General features: G+C 42.6%; 1 protein-coding gene across 7 annotated transcripts in view; it reads left to right on the top strand.

The window, feature by feature from the left end:
* LOC133510363 (receptor-type tyrosine-protein phosphatase F-like) overlaps positions 1-23,247 on the top strand; it is a 419,886-nt gene that overhangs the window by 89,412 nt on the left and 307,227 nt on the right. The gene's annotated exons all lie outside the window — the stretch shown is intronic.

Genomic DNA, 23,247 nt, shown 5'->3' with positions numbered 1-23,247 from the left:
CAACAGAGGAGACAGATACTCAAAGAGGTCATTCCATGGAATACCAGCTGAAAAGACCAGAAAATATCGATTGATTTCGGCAATTAAACGTGATGGATGGCTCCCAACCAAAATGCACACACGCTTGTGTAGCGATCGCTTCATTTCAGGTGGGAATTATTCTTATCAATCTCAAATTACCATGAAGTATTTATAATGCCAAGTTGGCTTATTTGAGAGCAATGCGTATTAAAGCAGAGGTTTACGGAGGTTGTGTGGCCGCAATCGCTTCCGTGTACGTTCCATGGAGACGACGCCGTCCTTTTTTTAAATGTTTTTTTAATCATAGTTAATGAATGCGAGTTTGTGTAAAACCAGGGGTCATTTATTTAAATATTGGTATGTGTATTTAATACTAGCTGAAAAGATAGATGGATTCCGGCAAAGATTAACTTGTGGCCGAACACGCTTCCGCGTTCATGAGCTGTCAACCCGTCACTATGTGGGATTTATTCCTGATAAGAACAGATCCCGCGACAAAGTATTTGTGTACATCCAGACTTTTATACGCTTTCAAACTTTTCCGTGTAAATCTTGACGACTTACTCACCAGATCCATGTGTAGTTCCAATTGTCCAAGACGAGCGGAAGCGAATTAACAGTCCAATTTCTTCTCGGAGAAAACATCGACTTTGGCATTAAATACGGGTCCTCTACGCCGACTTTATCAAATTTTTCCACGTACCTTTGTTTATTTTCACCTGTCTAACAGTATCGGACAAGACTCTGGACATTATACGATAAAACATAAATCGTGTCATCTCCAACCGACTTAGCATCAAACAATGCTTTGCTAGACCAATGTACATTAAAATAACTTATTCTAATGTCCTGTATGCCTAGCATAGCGAGCTAACTCAATGATCTTGTAGTGTTTCTAATGTCTCACAGCATAGTAGTGGAATAGGTATTTGTAAAATTCTGTAAAATAGCTGGAACATAGTTAATCTCAATGTACCGCAGTATATCTGGTTCTAATATCCCGTGGGATACTTTATTAAAATTTTTGGTAGCATAGCTGATGCTAACAGCTGGTACAATAGTTGATTCTAATGTGCAGTTGCATAGGTAATTGTAGTCTGTAGTTTCTGTAATAGTTTTTAATGTGTGGTAGTACAGCCGATTGTAATGTCCTGTACCACAAGTGAGTATTATGTCTCATAACACAATTTATTCCGATATCCCAGAATTGTCTCACTTTGTCATGTAAATAATACAAACGACGTTATAAACCACAGCAACTGCGCCATCAGAAAGACATACCGCTGCCTTAAGATAAAAAAAAAAAAAAAAAGATCTTTTTATTTTCATGCAGCAGGTTTGTACGGGAGTTTGACATTTTAACGGTCATCTCCTCATGCATAATAGATGGAGTCATAAACATAAATAAGCGCTTGTCTGACAGGTGTTTAAAGTCCCCCCGCCCCTCCTCATTTGACCGTGAATCAAAGTGACTCCAAGTCCCCGGGAAGACTGAGGTGAAATTATTTACTTGAACGTGTCTCAGGCGTCATTTAGGCTTTACCGTCCCCCTGCTGACGTTTGCACTAAAGTGGAAAATGAGCCCCTGTGAAGGTAACTTACACGTGACTGCATAATTCTTAATTGCACATCCACCATTTTAACGCACTAGCTTGACAAATTTAAAATGGATGTCTTTCATGTCAAACGTTCATCGTCATCATCTTCGGATAATTGATTCTATTTGATTCAAACCTCGTCTGCTCGGAGTTAAGGTATATGCATTTTTTCCAACATTAATTAAAATAAAACGAGAATCTTTGACCATACAGCAAAAACGTGTCTGTTTCATATTCATTTCCATGCATTACTTTTTGTTCAAAATCCTACAACACCCTCATAAAAACAAGCTGTAAGATGCTACAGTTAAGTGTGTTTATTTCCCCACTAAAAAAATATTTAAATAGGAAGGAAATAAAAGTTTTATCACTGAAAATCACTGAACCTCCCCCCTATTCGGTATCTCATTTTGCAAAGATTACTTTTTGCCCAAAACTCAACTAAATTCTCGTTTGGACTGGCTGGGTGGGGACAACCCCCCCCAATGGGATAGAATGAATATCTATCTATCTATCTATCTATCTATCTATCTATCTATCTATCTATCTATCTATCTATCTATCTATCTATCTATCTATCTATCTATCTATCTATCTATCTATCTATCTATCTATCTATCTATCTATCTACTATCTATCTATCTATCTATCTGTCTATCTGTCTATCTGTCTATCTGTCTATCTATCTATCTATCTATCTATCTATCTATCTATCTGTCTATCTATCTATCTATCTATCTATCTATCTATCTATCTATCCTTTTATTTATTTATTTATCCATCCACCTATCTATCTATCTATCTATTTATCCATTTTACATACTGCTTTTCCTCACTAGGTGTCCAGTTATTTTCCCAATGTTCACTAAAATTATTTACAAAACCAAAGATGGAACTCTTTTGTACAAAACCTTGCTATTGTTTTTTAAATAAAACAACAAAATATATATATAACGGGTCAGGAGCTGAGAGTGAGGGATATAATTTTTTTTCCTGAAAGTACATTTATTGAAATAAGTAAAATATCAAGCTTCAGCAATTAGCCCAAAAAAAGATTGCTTCCCACTAATTTAAATGCATTAGTTTTTTACAAAATCCTTAAAAACACGTTTAAAAATGAAAGCATATTGGATATTGACAAAAAAAGGTGGGAGGAGGTTGAAGTTGAGGCTACATATTTTCCCCTAGGACAAATCATTCAAATAAGAAGACAATAAAGTTTGTCCCATCAATCCGAAAGATGATTTTTTTTTTTTTGTCCGACTAATTCCTCATATTAATGTGCTGACCCGGCATCCGAAGCCCGTCATATGATGAACGTATGACGCAACGCGGAGATTAAAGTATCTTCCGGTACACCTCCCTCATTAACCCGAAAGTTGTGATGGATTCCCTCCGTCAAACGTGCGCATAATCACATCACCTTAAATTGAATATTTATTGAAATAAAACATCTAATGCATCACTTCGAGGGCCAGCTGCGACTTTCGCGCGCGGCAAAGTGCGACTTGACCGCGATTCGTCACGTAAATCAATGCAGCGGGCTTGTTTTCGCGCAGGATCTTCATAAAGAACGACGCCCACGGTGTCACTTTTGTTGTCAAATTAGCCCCGGCTCGTCCGCAGATCCTTTAATTAGAATCCCCAGCGGGTGTCGGGGGGTGCACCGCGTCTTCCCCCACCCCGGGGATGGCGAGACCTCCTTCCGTCACGTCGCGTTGTGATTGATGGTTGTGCAGGTTACGAGAATCAATCACCTGCCGAAAGGGCCTCAAGATGAGCCGCATCGCCATCCATTTGTCATTTTATCTCCTGCAATATTACACCCAAGACTATAAATATATTCAACCTTTATTCATCTAGTAAGGCACTTAAAAACAAATTCTAATCTGCAGCACACGCGGAGTAAGTACGAATAATAATGACGTCGTTAAATATAAATCGGTAAATAAATGCGTACGAAGTGAACAGATTTTACATAAAAAAACGCCTTTGATGGGAAATGAGTATGATAAATAAATTTTAAAATATTTAATAAAGTCAAAATGACATTTCAGACACTAAAATGCCATTGTACAACATTTTCAAATTTTTTAAGCAAAAAAAGCCAATATTGTGGCAGGTGATATTTCATCAATTCTCAAAGGAAAAAATGTAATTTCCATGAATTATCTTTTTTTTTTCTTAATTTATTTTTGAAAAGGAATTCTTTTGCAATAACTTTAGTAATATTCAGGATTTGTTTTGGTATTTTTTTCCATGCCGCCATATCATTTCTATCCATCCATCCATCCATCCATTTTCTTAGCTGCTTATCCTCATGAAGGTCGTAGGGAGTGCTGGAACCTATTCCAGTTGTCAACAGGCAGGAGGCGGGGTTACACCCTGAACTGGTCGCCAGCCAATCGCACTGAGAGACAAACGACCAATCACATTCACAATCACACCTAGGGGCAATTTAGAGTGTACAATTAATGTTGGATGTTTTTGGGATGTGGGAGGAAACCGGAGTGCCCGGAGAAAACCCACGCAGGCACGGGGAGAACATGAAAACTCCACACAGGCGGGATCGGGATTGAACCCGGGACCTCAGAACTGTGAGGCCAACGCTTTACCAACTGATCCACCGTGCCCCCATCATTTCTATCCACTTTTTATTTCTTATTAAGGAAATTTTGAAGTTGTAACGTGACTCAAAAAAAACTTTGTCGCAGAGCGCATCCAGCATCGCGACGTGCTTTAATGTGAATTCTTTCCATTTTAAACGAGCAATCCATATTTTTCCCATTTTGATCCCCCCACGGAAAGAAATGACATCCAAATAAATGACACGTCGCCACGTATGCAACTCGACTGCGTTTTCCCGCTGGAAAGTTGTCTCCATTCTGCCACACCGCCGGTCAACGTTATTGATCAACGTTTGCCACCGTAATTGCATCGCCGCCTATTTAATTTGCCGTGAAGCTTCCTCGTTAATTACTCGGCCTTCCGCGGGGGCAGATTCTATTCATCCGGGATCGTTTAATAAGCCGTGCATCCACCGTACTGTCATAGATGCTGGGGGTGGGAAACCCCGACAACATGACTGATAGGAGCCAGTTGTCTTTACTTAAAGAGACAGTTTTTGGTTATAAGGTTATACTTGACAAATATTGTGATGTCACTGCCCCAATCCTGGGAAAAAAATGTTTTTTAAAAAAGATTCTTATCGTGAAGACAGCGGCTCACAGTTCTGAGGTCCCGGGTTCGATCCCTGTGTGGCGTTTTCATGTTCTCACCGTGCCTGTGTGGGTTTTCTCCGGGCACTCTTGGTTGTTTGTCTCTCCCTGCGATTGGCTGGCAACCAGTTCAGGGTCTACCCTGGCTCTAGCCTGTTGACAGCCGGGGTATGCTCCAGCACTCCTGTGACTTTTGTGAGGATAAGCAGCTAAGAAAATTAATGGATTTATCGTCTAGAATGGAGCTGATCACCATTTGTATAATATCATATAATAGATCTCATTGCTGTATCGTGATATCATTATCATTGCCAAAACGTTATCACTTGTGGATATTATAAAATATTTTGTTTTATTTGTTGTTTCTACAAATGTTTGATGAGACAGATATGGTGTCCTTTTTCTATAATTTTGGAAAAAAATACCGTGATATTGTATCATTCATCGCTATATTAATTTGCCGTTACTTTGATGTGATGAAATCAATGTTTCTACAGTTTTTACAGTCACATAGAGTAGATATTGTGGTCTTATTACTTATTATCATGAAGAATGAAATGTGAATATCCTAAAGAACGGAAACAGTTTTACATTGAAAAAAAAGCACGACTTCTACAACTTCTTATGAATGTCGAAAATGCACACACCCTCATATACTAATATATAATAAAATATATATAATAATATATATATGTATGTCGATGTACGTATATATATATTGTGTGTATGTATATATATATAAAATCCACGATCGTTGTGAGGATAAGCGCCAAATAAAATGTGTGCGTCTATTATATATATATATATATATATATATACATATATAATCAGGGTGTGTAAATATATATATATGTGTGTGTGTGTGTGAGTGTGTATATATATATATATATATATATATATATATATATATATATATACACATTTTCTTTGCTGCTTTTCCTCACGAGGGGCGTGGGTTTATATATATATATTATATATATATATATATAAGGAAATGGATGGCTGGATGGATGGATGGATGGATGGATGGATGGATGGATATATATCTTGAATCCATAAGTACATCTTCTGCTTTGCCGTGAACCAACATTTCATTAAAAAAAAAAAAAAGCATGCAAGCATGAAATTCATTGCAAGGTGAGTGCTGAATGTTTTTACACTTGAAGGAGGACAACACAAGTGAACTTGGTCTCCATCCGGACCTTTCCGAGGACCAAAACATAACGGAAAATCTGACTATAATTTCCCACTTGCACCCGACCACCCTTAAAAAACAAAAAACGGCGATCTTCATCGGCGGCGAGGACTTCCTCTTCATCACTCATCCATTGCGAGACCCCCAAAAAAGCATTTCAATGTCTGTTAGCTGTTAGCTTTGTCAGGAACGAACCATTATGAAAGCCGAACGGGGCGTGGGTGCAATTTAGGCGCCCTCGCTCCAGCGAAATAATTACTGCCGATTGTCCAAATACGTGACCCCGTCGTCCGCTCTCCGATTGGCCCGTCCGGGATGGGCAGGTGCGCCTCAAAGGAGATCAGTGGTCAGAAATGCTTATCAGACTGCGCGTTAATAATGCATGGGCAGCCTGTGGCGGGTGTATAATTGATCAGGCTCTCTTAGAAGTTATGCCTATAAATATTTCAGGGGTCACTCAAAGAGAAAGTAGAAGCTTATCCGCCAACCAGCGTCATCTCCCACTTCTACCCTCCTTTCGAAATTGCGCAGTAATCTTTTTTTTTTTTTTTTTCACACAATAACTCATGAGGACATAGACGGCTCTTTTATCGATCGATTGTCGACGTCCCCGGAGGGCTTTGGATTGTTTGCGCGGGGGGGGGGGGGGGCGTGGGGGTGAGCTTGGGTGTCATTGGTGCTTATTGTTGGCCAAGACGAGGGCGACGCAAGCCCCGTGTCGCCATGGAAACATAACCCGTTATCGAAAATGACCGCTGTTGCATCTGTCGAGGTGGAACGGTGGGGTAACCTGGTTAGAACATTCGCCTCACAGTTCTGAGGAATAGGGTTCAAATCCCGGCCTGTGTGGAGTTTGCACGTTCTCCCCGTGCCTGCGTGGGCTTTTTTTGGGGACGCCGGTTTCCTCCCACATCTCAAAAAAATATGCAACAATTAATGGACACTCTAAATTGCCCCTAGGTGCGACTGTTTGTTTCGATGTGCCCTGCGATTGGCTGTCAACCAGTCCAGGGTGTACACCTGTGTCCTACCTGTTCACATCTGGGATAGGCTCCAGCACTCCCCGCGACCCTCGTGAGGATAAGCGGCTGGTTGGATGATTTGCTAAACCGTCAACTACTTTTTTCAGTCACTATCACCCAAATCGATATTCTCATTGCTGTTTTGTGTGAGTGCTATTACCATAAAAAATATTGCGAAGAATGGAGCTAATTGTCTAATTGACTGTTTTTAACAAGCCAAATGTTTCACGCTATTCCAATTTCTTACATACAATGAAATTGATCCAAAATTGTGATATTGACAAAGTATTGTTATAATAATTTACCGTGAATTGAGATCATGAATAATGTAGCCGATCAATGTTACTTAATCATTGTGTTTACAATGACATGATGGATCGTTGGCCTCACAGTTGTGAGGACCCGGTTCGATCCCGGTCCCGACTGTGTGGAGTTTGCACGTTCTCCCCGTGCCTGTGTGGCTTTTCTCCGGGCACTCAGTTTTCCTCCCACATCCCAAAAAACATGCAACATTAATTGGACGCTCTCAATTGCCCCTAGGTCTGATTGTCAGTGCGATTGGTTCCTTGTCTCTATGTGCCCTGAGATTGGCTGGCGACCAGTTCAGGGTGTACCCCGTCTGGGATAGGCTCCGGCACTCCCCGCGACCCTCGTGAGGATAAGTGGCTAAGAAAATGGATGGATGATGTGTCATAAATGCCCTTCCTCAAATACATTGGTTATTACATAATTGTTACATCGGGAAAAGAGTGTGATAACCTGGATTGCAAGTCGTGTTCAATCTCGGTTTGAATATCTCGACAGTCCCCAAAGACATCACGCGGCATTTAATGTAAAATAGTTGAAGAAGAGATTAGATCATTGTTGATGAGTTCTGCAGCGGCGCTTTAAATGATAATTTCTCACGGTGGTTTCGGGTGCTTTGACTGTGCGATTACATACATGGGATTATCGTGACATTTCGACACTGTACCCCGATGGGTGATTCTAATTTTTGGACAGTTTGAAATATTGAGTTTTGTCAGCACTCTTGCGTAGTAAATGACACCGTCGTCCGAGTTGAAATTTTACCCCTCGAGTATGAGTTTCCTGCGTAGACACGACACAAGTCGGGTCGGCCTTTGTGCTTTAATTGTTGCCGCAAACGATGATTTTAATAACTAAATCCACAAAGCCACCCCCTCGCATACTTAATGACTCATCTGTCATGAATGAAGTAAACATAAAACAAGCGCTTGTAATTAGCCACCTGAATAACCACCGATTGAACCTGAAAGTCAATTTATGTTTGTTTTTTTTTTGTTTGTTTTTTTTTTCATTTCATTAGCATACATTATCTGTTGCTTTAGCATGATTCCTCCAGAGGCCCCGAGGGTGGTCGGCAGCGTGAAATAGCAATCAGGACGACCGTTTTCATTACAGAACACACCACAAGACCTGGCTCGAATGTTGCATGTGCGGTTTAGCTAATACCGGCACCAAAACAATATTTATTACTATGTAATTAAGCGCAAGATGAGTCATTTCCTGTTCGGAGTATCTGTGCATTGTTAGTGGGACATTCATCATTGGAACATTGTGGAGCTGAATTATGTTTGAATATGAAGGACCCGCACGGTGGATCAGCTGGGAAGCCTTGGCCTCACAATTCTGGGGTCCCGAGTTCGATCACGGCCCCGCCTGTGTTGAATTTGCATGTTCTCCCCGTGCCTGGTTGGGTTTCCTCCGGGCACTCCAATTTCCTCCCACATCACCAAAAACATGCAACATTAATTGGACACTCTAAATTGCCCCTAGGTGTGATTGTGAGTGCGTCTATTTGTCTCAATGTACCCTGCAATTGGGTGGCAACCAGTTCAGGGTGTACCCCACCTCCTGCCCGTTGCCAGCTGGGATAGGCTCCAGCATTCCCCACTACCCTCGTGAGGATAAGCGGCTAAGAAAATGGATGGATATGAAGGACCCTTGGAATTGTCCACCATGACCCGAAACGGGTCAATTCAAACCAAAATGGTAGAATTGTGTGTTTTTGGGGTACATGTTCTTTTTTTTTGTTGGACGACTCATCAGAGACATGCCAACTGAATTTTATGCCACAAACTTTTTCCCAAAATATTCCACGGGACGTTTCAAAAAAACAATCCAAGACCAGGATAAACTGTAAAATTGAGGGAGTTTTTGGATATGAAAAGGCCTTCAATACAGGAATGTATTTAGACTCAATAATAAAAAGCAAAGCAACGCAAATTTATTGGTATAGCGCACTTCATACGCGAGGTAACTCATTGTCCTTTACGTGATGAAAGGCATTTGAAAACAAAGAGATAAAACATTTAAAACGGGATAAAAAGAATAAAAATGTCAAACAAAATATTGAAAAAAAGACTAAAAAACGCATACAGTGCAAGTAATGTGATCAAAAAGTGGATGTATTCTAAAAAGCATGAGAAAAACAAAGAATTTTCAACCTAGATTTAAAAACATTCAAGCTTGGGCCTCACCATTATTATTATTATTATTATTATTATTCCATTTGTGTGCACCAGAATAGCTAAATGCTGCTTCACCATGTTTGCTTCAGACTCTGCACTCCACTATTTGACCTGAATCAGTCGATCTCAGATCTTGACTGGGTTAGGCTTCCGTAAGCATTTCTTTCATGTATTCAGGACTTAAATCATTTAGTGATTTGTAGACCAGGAACAGAACTTTAAAATTTATTCTAAAGCTGACTGGAAGCTAGTGCAAGGACTTTAGGATTGGAGTTATACGCTCTGATCGCTTAGTTTTGGTCAGAACGCGAGCTGTAGCATTCTCAATGAGCTGCAGCTGTTTAATATTGTTTTTTGGGGGAGTCCAGTCAGAAGACCATTACAGTAGTCAAGTCTACTTGAGATAAGGAGCACAAAGTCTCGAGATTCGTTTTCCAAAATTATCTGTGAATGGCCTCTTCAAACTATCCATCCATCTTAGCATCTGGCATCTTAGCCACTTATCCTCACAAGAGTCGCGGGAGTGTTGGAGCCTATCCCAGTGATCAACGGGCAGGAGGCGGGGTACACCCCGAACTGGTCGCCAGCCAATCGCAGGGCACATAGAGACACAAGAGCCGCACTCACAATCACACCTAGGGGCAATTTAGAGTGTCCAATTTATGTTGCATGTTTTTGGGATGTGGGAGGAAACCGGAGTTCCCGGAGAAAACCCAACCAGGCACGGGGAGAACATGCAAACTCCACACAGGCGGGTCCGGGATTGAACCCGGGACCTCAGAACTGTGGGGAAATTCTTTTCCATTATGGGTTCTTCAAAATTTTTTGTGGGTCAACTCATGTTACAAAAGCCAAATTCCAGGGTGGTAAGACTCTCCAGGATGAACACCACAAAATGTGATGAGTACATTTTTAAGTCTGGGAAAGTCTTCGAAACCGAGGTGAAGTTGACCTCAAAATTTCAAAAGGATAAACTTTGCTCCCGTGCTGTACTCACATGCAAGGGCAAATAGTTTTTCCATATTTTTTTTAATCTTCAATCTGAGGCTTGTAAAAGCTTCAGATTTGTTAGTAATCTGTCAAAATCTCTCGAAAAAGTTTGTCTTCTTTTTCCTCCTTTTTTAGGACACCTTGGAAGGTAGCAAAATAGCCGATTTCTGTCTTATTTAGGTGTGGGTACTTGGAAAAAAATTTTTTGGGGTGTGATACATATTCCTACCAAATGTTATGATGATAAATTTGTGGCTGCATCTTTTCAAATTCTTGGGGATCATTAATTATTTTCTCCAGGACGAACCCTCACATTTGGCCAATTTTTCAGTCTCAAAATATGGATTTAGTAGAGTATTTTTCCTCAGAATAGTGAGAAGCAGAATAATTGCAAAGCACAGTGATAAAGTGCCTGGAAAAGGTCCTTGAATGTTCTTAAAACACTTGTAACATCCAATTACAATATTGTTCTGATAAATATGTGTCTAAATGTTGGCAAAGCACCCCATGCCAGGATCTTTTTTTCCCTTCAGACCTTCCACGCTCCGCAGTGTTTCGGCTTTCAATCAAAGTGCGATAGTGGGAGATTTGAATAAAGATAAAGAAGTTCTCAGCCTGACTGTATAAATCACTAGTGCGCATTCGCTACTTTCAAAGTCTGTCGCAGAAGAGAAACTCAGCACCGCTGTCGGATTAATATCATATCCTAATCTGTGGCGCCGAAGACTCTGAATGGTCGAACTCGCTGCCGACGCCCTGGTGCGAGGGTCGGGGCGGCAGGATTAAACTGCAATTTAAATCCTTTTCTTCTCTCTTTCTTTCATTTTTTTTTTAGTCGCTATGACTCAATCGAGGGGCCTACCTGGTTAAAACTTTTATGTGCGCTCATAATTAAGAGATCATAACTCCGAGATGACCTGACTGCAAGGGAAGCCTATTGATACACTGTGAGCGCGCCACGTTGAATTAGAGCTTTGGAATTTTGTCACGCTGCCATCCGATTCTGTGCAGCCGCAACATGTTCATAAAGGCCTGGAATATGGAGAAATACTAAAATAATAAATAATGCAGCTTGACTTGGAAAAAACAAAACCAAAATATCAATTAAATTAATCCACTCTAGGGGCCTACCATCACATAACCTTTCCCAAATGGCAATATATTATCCATCTATCCATTATCTGAGCCGCATATCCTCACAAGGGTCATGGTAGCGCTGGAGCCTATCCCAAATAACTTTGGCCGAAACCCTGAACTGGCCGCTAGAAATTTATTGAGTAAATAAGGGCTGGATTATCCATCCATCCATTTTCTCAGCCCGCTTATCCTCACGAGGGTCACGCGGAGTGCTGGAGACTGTCCCAGCTGTCAACGGGCAGGAGGGGTGGGGGGGTGGTGCACCCTGAACTGGTTGCCAGCCAATCCCAGGGCTCATAGAGACACAACAGCCGCACTCCCAATCACACCTATGGGCAATTTAGACTGTCCAATTAATGTTGCATGTTTTTGGGATGTGGGAGGAAACCGGAGTGCCCGGAGAAAACCCACCCAGGCACGGGGAGAACATGCAAACTCCAGACAGGCGGGTCCAGGACTGAACCCTGATCTGAGCCACCTTGCCGCCAGGGCTGGATTAGTTACTGGAAATCTGTGATGATGGAAAGTAGAAATATTTCCCTGTTTTAGTTCTGTGATAATGAGCAGTTCTGGAATGTATTTTATTTTTAGTTCTGTGCAAATGATTATAGACATTTCCAACTTTCCCTCATTTAGACAGTTCCACCTTTCCCTCATGTATTTTTTATTTTTTTTTAATTCTGTTTTTTTTTAAATACAATTTCATGTTTTACTTGTGTGGTGACAATAAAATGGCAGCATGTCAAATTTGTTTAGGTTTTGGTTGATAATGATATTTTGGACCCTCGTGAGGATAAGCGTTGCAAGAAATGGATCTATGGATGGATGACATTTTTGATAATTTTATACGTTTTTTTTTCCATTCCAAATGGTTGGACCCGAGGTAGAGCAACCACGCCGCCATCAGCCGAGTTCTGCATCTGAACTGCCAGGTGTCCGCGTGGGGATGGGAATCAATAACTATCCAAAGAGGGCGCCTCACATAATCATACGGGCTAATTATGAGCGCCGGGCGATGATGGCGATCATCACCACTCGGATTTCACCTTCAGAAAAAAAAGTGGCCTCTCGTTGAATAATGCAAGAGAATGCCCCCTAAATGGCAGGAGTGGAAAATAATATTGACCTGATAAAATGTAATAGAAACCCTGCCCCAAAGTCCAAACCTAACCATCACCCAAAAAATTACTGTGATTTTATTCTTTAACGTGTGTTGTTTTGTAGGGAATCGTCATAGAACATTATTATTACCCCCAAAAATATTCTGAATGCTTAAAAAACATTTTGGTCTGCTAAATGTTTGTTTTTACAAAAGACAAGTTCATTAAAATTACAGCAGGAGTCACACCAGGCAGTTTTTTTTAATTACATATTTATTATGAACACATTGCTTTAATGTTCATTCTGGTGTGGGTTAAAATATTTCCAATTTATTTTTATGTATGTTGTTATCCTCTTTTTTTAAAGAACATTATGTTACTGTTCTTGAAATATCCATCCATCTATCCATTTTCCAAGCCACTTATCCTCATAAGGGTCAGAGGAGTGCTGGAGCCTATCCTAGCTAAATTCGGGCGAAAGGCAGACCAGACCCTGAACTGTCCGCCAGTCAGTCGCCATCGCTGAGCGAGAATCGATCCCACGCTCCCTCCACCAAAGTCAGGTGTGCGTACCACGACACCGTCAGCGACTGTTCTTGAAGTGAACGCAAACCGCCACACTACGAGGGCAATCATGAAGCTATTGCTAAATTAATAGCTCATAAGTGTACCCCTGACTGGCGAGAGAAACAGAGACGCCCAAATTAAACCCTGCATCGTTTTGCCAATAAATGTCCTCGTGCAGAGGGTAATTGCATATTTATTGAGTATTATGTTGATAGCGAGGCGAAAGTGCGGGTGAGGTGCGACTGTAAATCTCGAAACTGGCAGCGGCCAACGTGGCTGAGAGCCTGATACGTGCTTGTATTAAGTTTGTGTTGAGGTGTCCAATAAAATATAATGGCTTTGCAGTTTGGGGTAGTACATTTCAACCAGGGCCCAAGAAATGCGGATGTTCATGTTGAAGGCTTTATGTAATTGGTTTGGTGCGAGTCTTGTACTTTAGAATTTGATTCACTTCCAATTGTTGCTGTCCAATGAAAATTAGGAAAGTTCAAATGATCTCGACTTGGTTTGGGTATCCATAGATGGGTAATGAGCCACAGTCTGTTTCAACTCGTCATTATTATCTGATCAGACGGCAAAACCTGTTGTCTTGTCTGTCTTTATGTCCAGCTTTTGAGTAGTCGACCACTATAGTGGCTGACAAGTTAGCATTAGCTTTATTGGCCGAGTGTCAGGGGCGTGGCCAGGCCACTGCATGGGCGGAGCCGCCGCCGGCAGCACTCCCACACCTGCACCGTATAGACTCTAATGGACCTTTCCGACCTGTCAATCACTCGTACAATAACAGCCAATCAGACAGCCGGATTGTCCCACAGGCAATGCTGGTTGTCAGTAGCGTGCGCTTGGAAAAGTTAATGTTACGAAGGAAATGGTCGTCAGATGCGCTCGGGGAACGTGCAATTCTGATGAAAGATATCCTGCGAGGTTACAATCATTTTGCAAAGCCTAAAACACAGGTGACGAAGTGTCTACGATGGATTAAGGCTTGCGGAAGAGCGCACGTACAATTAAATGTGGACAATATCAACAAACGCAAGGCTGTATGCTCGACGGTTTGAGTTTGATTGAATTATTTTCAGTGCAGGAGAACAACTTTGACTTTGTTAGCGTATCACTGACCTGCTGAATGAAGTGTGTCACGTTTTATGCCGAAGAGTCGGGTTAGGGATACGTAAATGCGCCATGTCATGCAAGAGGAATGTCTATTTGCCTATTTGTATCGCATCGGACTTTTAAGACAGAGCACTGGGTTCCATTACGAGCCAAGTCAAATGAATCCACCCACTCACTTCTAAAGACAACAATGATATTACTCGTGATCTTTCCAAGTAAAAAGTACTCACCCTGCTTTACATGCGCAGTACGATTCCACTATTTCATCCTGTTGGATTTCAATATGAAGTTTGTGAGGCGTCAAACTTTTTTGCATCAATCGCCAACGTTTCGCGGTAACTCTTACATTGCGTCCTGCTCCGTCCAAAATCCAAAATGTTAATTCAGTGTACATACCCTTGCATGAAATAGTTGTGACCTCTCTGTAGAACTCTCTTGGACAAGTCTGACGCATTTGGCAAAAAAAAAAAGCCATACCACAATATTATATGGAATACGCGATAGAGAATCGACTTCAAACATGTTCTGTTCAATCGCCATTTTGAAAGCTTGTGGGACATGGCTAAGGGGGCGGAGCTTAAGATTGCCATCGGAAAGGTCCATTGGGCCAGGCATACAAGCCTTGAGTTAGTCACTCTTGTTTGCCAGTTGGTTGGGCTTGAGACTACATTAGTCTGCGTGAGTATACGAGCCTCTTCTTGTGGTTTCGCCTCGTTGTCACGACCAGCGTTTCTGTGGCACCACGGCGAAGTCAAATCTTGTTTTTTTTTTCCCTAGTAGTAATCCGACCTTGCTTTCATGTTTTTGGACCTTTCCTGTTGCCACGTGTTTTTGTACCTCTGCCTTTTTTGGACTGCTTATCGGTGTATGACTTCTGCCTGGAATAAAACCACCCTCAACATCATGTCCCTGCCTCGGAGTCCTGCGTTTAGGTCCTACTCCATGACCCATGCGCGTGACAGCCAAGTATATAACAAAACACAGGGAATTTGTCTCCGGTAGTCGGCGCCGCCCTCGTACGACGTGCATGTTGAGTACGAAGACCAGAATAAATGAGCTAGCAAGAATGAAATAACTTTCTGAGGTTGTGTGACAATAAAAAGTGTCCCTTTCTATTTGTCGACCATCAGGAAGCCTGCCCGTGTAATGAGGACATCGGTCCCAATTGGAAGGTTAATGGCTACCTACACAGAGGAGCCGCCCCCAGACGGATCACGAGAACGTGACTCCTCGGGCAATTTCACATCGAATCTGCGCTTTTTGTGTCCATTCTCCGTGTGAATGGGTCGGAGCAAAATCCAATTCCGAAAAGGCAATGGGATTCGAGATGGGGCGGGGAAAGCAAATTGCGCCAAGGTGACGCCGGACCCGGTCGAGAGGACCTCGAGTAAGGAGAAAAAGGAAGCGGGGGAGGGGGGGGGGGAGTGAGTTCCAACACAAAAGAGGATAAAGCTGTTATCTTTTGCTGTTGTTCGTGTTTTTATAATTGATTTGCCCCCACGGCACAATGGTCGGGCAATCGCGAGAATCCCGTCACTCCTCTTCTTTTGTGCTGTACACTGATGAGGTCATTGGCTCAAGGTGGCCCCGGCTACTTGGTGCTCGGAGGGGCGGAGGACATGCCGGACTGCTTCGGACTAGTTTGGCTCTACGTTCGCACGGATAGCGTCATGCGTTCTAATATATTAATGAAGAATCCCTGTATCCTGATATTATACATGAGAGTAAGAAATTGGCTGGGTAGCCCATTGTGGGAATCGTTTTTTCAAAATTCAACCCTCAACATGATTATAGGGTTTTTTTTTTTTTTTTTTTTGGTAAAGTCCATCAAATTCAAAGATTTAAAAAAAAAAACGTGTGTGGAGTTTGCATGTTCTCCCCGTGCCTTGCGTGGGTTTCCTCCGGGGCACTCCGGTTTCCTCCAACATCCCAAAAACACGCAACATTAATTGGGCACTCTAAATTGCCCCTAGGTGTGATTGTGAGTGGGGCTATTTGTCTGTATGTGACCTGCGATTGGCTGGCGACCAGTTCAGGGTGTACCCCGCCTCCTGCCCGTTGACAGCTGGGATTAGGCTCCAGCATTCCCTGCGACCCTCGTGAGGATAAGCGGCAAGAGAATATGGATGGAAGCATGCTGGTGATGTTTTGATGACTCTTAACTTTTTCAACTCCACGAGGTCTGAACCTGAAGCGTATAGTCCTTTCCTGGCACTGGAATTTCTTGCAAACCAGTCAACAAAATGGAAATTATTGAAAAGAAGAAAAAAAAAAGATTGCCAAGTCCATTTCACACCAAAATGAGCAAGACATACTGTATGATGTTATAACTTGACTTGACGGAGAGTGTGACTCGACTCCAACAAGCAGCCTTCTGAGAGTCCTCGCAGACTTCATTAGCACCATCTGGAGGGAAAAAAAAAAAAAAAAATGCCCTCAACCCGCTTCGACGGACCTCCTCTCACATCGCCACCGCCGGGCCACCTCCGCCGAATTCGTTCGCGCGTCGAGTGCGTGTAATTAGTGCGAGTGAGAAGTGTGTGTGTGTGTGTGTGTGGTGTGTGTGTGTGTGTGTGTGTGTGTGTGTGTTTCAACAAGAAGGTGCTGCGAAGCATAAAAAAGAGTCCCCAACGGATTGCGTCGCATTTCCATACGCAAACATTCAATTAGTGTCAGAAATGCTGCAAATTTGTCTCAATGCACTTGACTTGGAGAGGAGCCAATTGGATTAAAAAATAATAATAAAAAAAAAAAAAACACTCGGCGATGAAGATTGCATTTCATTTCTCATTAGTTTACATTAGAAAATAAAGTAGCAAGAACGCAAACAAGCTCCGTTGCGCAACAAGTCCCCCCCCTCCCCCTCCTCCAATCACATCCCGATCAATTATATATGATTGACAGATGGACTAAACATTACGGAGCAGACGGAACGGCAGGCGGCCACGCTCGGTGAGCAAGATGTCTTGACACAAATGACATGGACATTGTTTGCGCTGTATGGACAGGGACGATTTCCCAGATGACGGACAGCTCAATAGTGTTTGTGTCATGCTATGTTTTGCGCGTGCGTGTGCGTTGATAAGCCGACCCTCCCTACAGGCACAGCCGGCTTCTCGGCTTGCCCTTGTTAGCCCGTCAATATGGAATCAAAAAGAAGAACCGCAGTACAATCAAGTGCATCTCGATTTACATTCTGTAATACAAACTCCGTGGTGACACTTGCGTTTTATTACGGACACTTACAAAATAAAACACCGGATCGTGGCGAGGAACCTATCTCATATCACAGCAAGCAACAGGTTAGCAAAGTGTGAATAATTTTTTTTTTTTTTTTTTAATGGTTCACTGTGCTCCTGGTTGAAGTTTACTGTCAAAACAAACATCAAACAAATGGAATTGCATGTATTTTAAAAACAACTACAACTTTGCCTTTTAGACAGCTACTTTAATGCTATTGTATAGACGGGCGTTGGCTGTTTCAACACCCACAAATACTTACCAGCACGTGCAGATAATGCAACAATGCTCACTCGCATATGTTATCCATCCTTTGGGGAAAAAGAAGTGATATAAGTGCAGTTTACAGACACTGACAGCCTGCGAGGCACTGTCGAAAAATGAGTAACAATAAAACCAGCAGGCGTTCCAATAACAGCTTCCCTCTTTCCACTAACTTTTTAAACAGTCGACATGTAACATGTTGCGAATTTTGCACATCTTTGTTGAAATACCAATATTTAAATAAATGACCCCTGGTTTTACACAAACTCGCAATCATTAACTATAATTGGGGGGGGGGGAGACAGCAAGTCGGCTCCTCGTACACGGAAACGCGTTGCGGCCACACGTTGAACTTCGGTAAACTTGTGTGACAGACTTTTTTTTTTTTTTTTAAATATGCTTTGTTCTCAAATGAGTCCAATGCGTGTTTAAAAAAAAAAAAAACAAAAACGCTGGTATAGGCTTCAGCCACCGTACACGGAAGCGTGTTGCGGCCACACGTTAACCTACGTAAACACCACAGTGACTGACGGGTTATTTTCTTTTTTTAAATACACATTGGGCTCATTTGAGAACAATGCATGTTTAAAAAAAAAACATCTGTTGGGGAGAGGTTTAACGTGTGGCCGCAACACGCTTCTGTGTACATTGGAGACGACTCCCTGTCATTTTCTTTTTTCTTCGCATTGTTCTCAAATGAGCCAACTTGGCATTTTAAATACGTCATGGTAATTCGAGATTGATAAGAACAATTCCTCAGGCGTGTGTGTGTTTCCGTTAGGCACCACCCATCACGTTTAATTGCCGAAATCTTTCGATCTTTTCTCGTCTTTTCAGCTGATCTTCCATAGAATGATCTCTTTGAAGAATTGTCTACTGTATGTCGTCTGTTATGACAACCAACAGCAAAACAGGTCTCGGGTATTGTAAATATTTTCCAGCGGTTCAATGTCACCCACAATGTCAAGCGGCTCTGTTTAACTGGCAATATGGCGCCGTGAAAATGGTGATGTCGTGAATTATGTCCAGCTAGGACATAATTCGCCTTCACATTACTGCATTTAAGTTGGATCAAAACATGTTGTTGTTGTACCATAAACAGCAGTAATAGTAATAAAACATATTATTGCTGTAGTGTCACAGCAGTAAAGGTATTTTTCGACTTGGAAACTGCGATTTCATTCTTTGCTTACAGTTCCTAAAGGTATTAATGATGGTGATTTCACGGTTTAGCTCGCAGCGCCGATAGAAACACACGGCGGCAAACGCTAACGCGCCAAGATGTGCCCGACGGTGTAAAAGCCACAGCGGCCGCGCATTTTCTCATTTCTACGTCGGTGCTCTCGCAATCACAGCAATTACGCCGCCGTAAATGAAAACGTTCGTCAAGCGTTGCCGGTACGGTTAATAACCGTCCTGTGATGGAGACACCGTTGGCACTGGAAAGCGTTATTATATCTCCATTATTCTTGATGAATATTTGTTTTTCTTTTAAATCCTAACCACAGATTGTGTTTGACCTCAGAGGTTCCACAGTGTATGTGGAATGCCGTCGTTTCTTGGGATTACAAAGTATTTTCATTCTTTGGAATGAAATGATCACATGATGATGATAATGATGATTGATGATCCCCAGACTAGCCCACCAAATTTCATGTTAATAATTGATACTGACTATTGAGGCCCCAGAGCTCAGTGGTTAGAGCACTGGTTTGGTAAACCAGGGGTTGTGGGTTCATATCCCACCGGGGCCTCCACTCCACTCCCTGAGAAGGGTTGCGTCAGGAAGGTCATCCGGCGTAAAAATTGTGCCAAACAGATATGTGCAATCGTTCATCTGAGATGACATGCTGTGGCGACCCCGAAAGGGACAAACCGAAAGAAACTTTTAATTGATACTGACTATAGAGGGGTAACGCATTGCTGGGTTTTCAGGTGCTGGGATTTGAACCCCGGTCTTCAGAACCCTCTAACCAGTTGTTCCCCCGTGCAGCCAGACCATAAACATTAATTTTCATCCAATTTTTTGGGCGTGTTACCGAGTCAAGTTTTAAGCAAAAGAATCATATGAGGTGGATGATGTGCTAATTTCTTCCTCCCTCCGTCTCGCCTTCACGCGGTTGCTACGCGACGGCAAAAGTAATCAGGCAAAACGTCCTCCTGACCGTGCGGCGTCTCTTGCGATGACGCCGCACGGAATATATTTTGTCAATGCGCCGTGACAAAAAAAAAAAAAAACATATCTTCAGAAAGAATTCTATTCACGCCGTGAAGTGTTTGACTTTGGAAGGAAGAGCTTTCAAATTTAACTGATTCGGCCACTAAAATGATTTTTTTTTTTTTTTTTATTATATCGTGGTCTATGTAATAAAATTGTAAATAGTATTTATTTTAGTTTTATAATACAATGAATACCTTTCAAATGGTGAAGGTGAAAGTAGTTCACTTGTGTCTCCAAAGTATGAGTACTTTGGTTTTGGTAGTTTTTGGTTTTATTGGTTTTTATTTAGATTTATTGTATAGTAGTGGGTGGCACGGTGGATCAGCTGGTAAAGCGTTGGCCTCACGGTTCTGAGGTCTCGGGTTCAATCCCGGCCCCACCTGTGTGGAGCTTGCATGTTCTCCCCGTGCCTGCGTGGGATTAATTGGACACTCTAAATTGCCCCTAGGTGTGATTGTGAGTGCGGCTGTTTGTCCCTGTCCCATGTGCCCTGCGATTGGCTGACAACCAGTTCAGGGTGTACCCCGCCTCTTGCCCGTTGACAGCTGGGATTGGCTCCGGCACTCCCTGTGACTCTCATGAGGATAAGCGACAAAGAAAATGGATGGATGGGTGTATTGTAGTGGCGGCATGGTGGATCAGCTGGAAAGAGTTGGCCTCGCAGTTCTGAGGTTCAATCCCGGACCCTCCTGTGTGGAGTTTGCATGTTCTCCCCGTGCCTGCGTGGGTTTTCTCCGGGCACTCCGGTGTCCTCCCACATCCCAAAAACACGCAACATTAATTGGACACTCTAAATTGCCCCTAGGTGTGATTGTGAGTGTGGCTGTTTGTCTCTATGTGCCCTGCGATTTGGCTGGCGACCAGTTCAGGGTGTACCCCGCCTCCTGCCCATTGACAGCTGGCATTAGGCTCCAGTACTCCCTGCGACCCTTGTGAGGATAAGCGGCTAAGACAATAGACGGGTGGATGTATAACAGTCAACATTTAACCCTTTTAAGGGTGAGTTGTTTGTCTTTTTAATCTAGTGTTCAGCTTGTAATACTTGAAAGGGTGCAATTTTTGTCTTTGTTTGAATTTTCTTTCCTTCATTTTTCATACCTTATTCATCAGACGCCGAAAAAAGTGAGAAAACAAACTAGCAGCATCTCACTTTTGGACCGTCACCGAGAGATAAAAATAGTGAAATAGAAGCGGCGTGACAACGTGCCAGACGGGTGGCGTTGCGTTCGCACCTGGTGCCCGTCCACCTGAGCTTATTATAGTGCCGCTGTCATTAATATCGGCTATGTTGTTTCTGTTATTAATGGCGGGGGGGGGATTGCTGTCTCCACTCGAGTGAAATCCTGCATGTGCTGCGGCGTCACCCCTCCGACTGCCGCTGTTGGGGTCCGCAGGGACAAAATAAACAATGCGACGCAGGATTTGTGCTTACTAGACCAGGTGTCGCCACACACCTCGGACCCAGGTGGTCATTAGTTTTGACACGGTGCCAGTAGAAATAAACTATTGCACACTCTCACACTCACAAAAAAAAAACCACGTAGTTATTTTGATACCTGCGACCCTTTTGCAGGTCTGCTTAGACATTTCCATTAAGAGACACGTTTGAAAAAATGTGATTTTCTTCATTTGAGTGCAACAATGGGTCAATTCACTGAATGTGAATGATATGGGGGGGGGGGGGGGGCTCATTGTAAGAGTTAATGCTTCAGGACATTTGTGGTAGAATAGAAGTAATAAGAAGATTTATAAAAGCTTTTGAGTCCCTTTCAGGGCGGGACCTTCGGCATACTGTACACAAGAAAATGTGGTCAAGCGCTTACTTTGGGAAGTTGAGTTAGTTTTATGGCGAGTCATCAGAAGTTGTTGCCATATTTCACCCACACGCAATGGAAGTGATGTGATTTACTGCCACCCGCCTAGTGTGCCCGGTTCAAATTAAAATCTGCTAAATCCCCCACAAAAGCGTCTGTAAGTTGTTTTTAAGACACTATTAGATGCGTCGTCTGTATGTAATATGACGTATGAGTGAGTCAGCAATGGGTAATTTTGTTCTCTCAAATTCTGTACAGTTTACATCATACACTCAGGAACAACACGTGTAGTTCGCAGCATTAACATGTAGTTGCTGAGAACCATCGGTGCAGGGCTGGACCCAAATGCAGGACTCCGAGACGCGACCATGGTGTTAGGCGTGGTTACTTCGAGGAAACAGGGTCATATACGGTGTAAGCAGTCCAAGAAGGCAGAGGCACAGAACGCGAAGCAAAGGCAGGATCCGAAAACCTGAAGCGATGTCTGATGACTAGGAGATAAACTAGGAAACATGAACTAGGACTTGACTATGACTATGAAACATAAACTAAGACAGGACTAAACTGTGGTGGCACAGAAACGCTGTGACAACTATAGCTAACACTACAATATTCTCAGTGGTGGAGATTCCTACTGTCAGGGAATGCAACTCACTAACTCAGGGCAACGAACTGGCAATGCCAGTGACAAAGACTCCAAATTAAAGGTCGAGTGTCATCCCTATAAACATACTAAAATAGATATTGTAATGAAAAATACATATAACATTATTCATGTCAATGTCTATACGAAAAAATAAATGTGAGCGGAGAGCGCAGAGTGGCGGAAGTCTCATTTGACATTCAAGTGGTCGCCATATTGCCTGCATCGTCCGTCCGTGACGTCACCCTGGACATTCGCCATTGAAAACACGCGGTGCCACCTACTATGGGACACGGAAGCTCTTTTCGAAGAAGAGAACGTCTCACAATCGAGTGAAGTGACCGGGGCAATATTACCTATCGTTTCGAGCCATATTTAGATGATATGCGGATCACTTCTAACTAACAACAGACTCCCAGACAGTATGTATGAGCCAGCCCGGCCGAACCAGTGCCTCGTCCGCGACGGGTCCATCGACACATTTAGCACCCCTGACTTACGTGCGCGGCTCTTTTGTTACATTCTGAGAGGATTACGCCCCCACACCCCCAAACTATTATTATTTTTAATAGCTGTATACACACCTACCTGTATTGGAACCCACGAAGCTCT

This window comes from Syngnathoides biaculeatus, chromosome 13, assembly GCF_019802595.1.
Source record: "Syngnathoides biaculeatus isolate LvHL_M chromosome 13, ASM1980259v1, whole genome shotgun sequence".
Lineage (NCBI taxonomy): Eukaryota > Metazoa > Chordata > Actinopteri > Syngnathiformes > Syngnathidae > Syngnathoides > Syngnathoides biaculeatus.
Note: the sequence above shows the minus strand (reverse complement) of the source record. Positions and strands in the feature narration are given on the sequence as shown.